Source organism: Dipodomys ordii, unplaced genomic scaffold (assembly GCF_000151885.1).
Source record: "Dipodomys ordii isolate 6190 unplaced genomic scaffold, Dord_2.0 Scaffold18, whole genome shotgun sequence".
NCBI lineage: Eukaryota > Metazoa > Chordata > Mammalia > Rodentia > Heteromyidae > Dipodomys > Dipodomys ordii.
In genome coordinates, this window is record NW_012267234.1 from 11,090,110 (window position 1) to 11,091,057 (window position 948).

The following is a 948-nucleotide window of genomic DNA, read 5'->3' on the forward strand; positions in this document are numbered from 1 at the left end:
TCGCGGCAGCCTGCCCGGGGTCGGTGGCCTCTATCACGGACCTTCGTGTCGGAGAAACACGAGCGCGAGGCCTGGAACCGAGGAGGCTCGGACAGCTGCCGCGGGCCCTCGCCGAGGCCGCGCGGCTGCAGGACCCAGCGGTCCGCGAGCGAAGGGCGGGGGTTCGCGGGGTGGAGACGGGGCGGCGGCGGAGCTGGGGTCGGGTGGTGGGTTTGGCGGCTGAGCCCCGTGGTAGGCTAGGAAACGGGGCCGGAGCTGGGAGTCGAGTCGGAGTTCCTACGCCCCGGAGGGCTCGGAGACGCGGAGGGGACCGAGGACGCCCGGGGAAGCCGAGGAGGGTGCGAGGCCCGGCGGTCTCGGGGACGCGAGGATGCCGGCGAGGACCCTCAGGGACGCCCGTGATTGGATAACCCCTCAGGCCCCGCCCCCAGGCCCTCTCCTCAGCCCCGCCCGCCGCGCCAGGCGCGCGCCTGGGGAGCGGGGAAGGGGACCGGGGCCGGGGGAGGAAGGGGGGAGTGGAAGAGGTGAGGCCCGTGCACGCGCCCCACTCACCGCGGGTGCGCGAGCCGCGCGCTCTCGCGGCCGCGTCGCCATCTTTATCCCCCTCCGTCCGTCTGTCTGCGGTTGGCTTTGTCTGTCTGCAGCGCCGCCCGCCGGCTCCCCTTCAGGCACTCGGCCCTGAGCGGCCCTCAGCCCGCTGGGTCTGGTACGGGAGAGCCCCCGCCCAGCCGGCCCGAAGCTGCAGCTGGGGGCCCATTGTCCGGCGGTCCGTCTGTCCGGAGGCGGGGCCCGGAGACCGGAGCGCGGCGGGGCGCCGTGGCGCCGGGTAAAGAGGCCCCTTCCCCGTCGTTCCTCGGCGGCCGCGCCGGGGATGCAGACGCTGCGCGGCCCGACCGGGGTCCCAGGCTGGAGGCCCTTTTGTCTGTGGGCGCCGGGGGAGGAGGCGGG

General features: G+C 75.7%; 1 protein-coding gene across 6 annotated transcripts in view; it reads left to right on the plus strand.

The window, feature by feature from the left end:
- Nucleotides 1–948, plus strand: part of Znf821 (zinc finger protein 821) — a 33,037-nt gene continuing 32,089 nt past the window's right edge. For all 6 annotated transcript variants that reach the window (XM_013012977.1, XM_013012980.1, XM_013012974.1 and 3 more), the window contains exon 1: nt 1–826. The gene's annotated coding sequence lies outside the window, so the exon portion shown is untranslated. The remainder of the gene's footprint in view (nt 827–948) is intronic.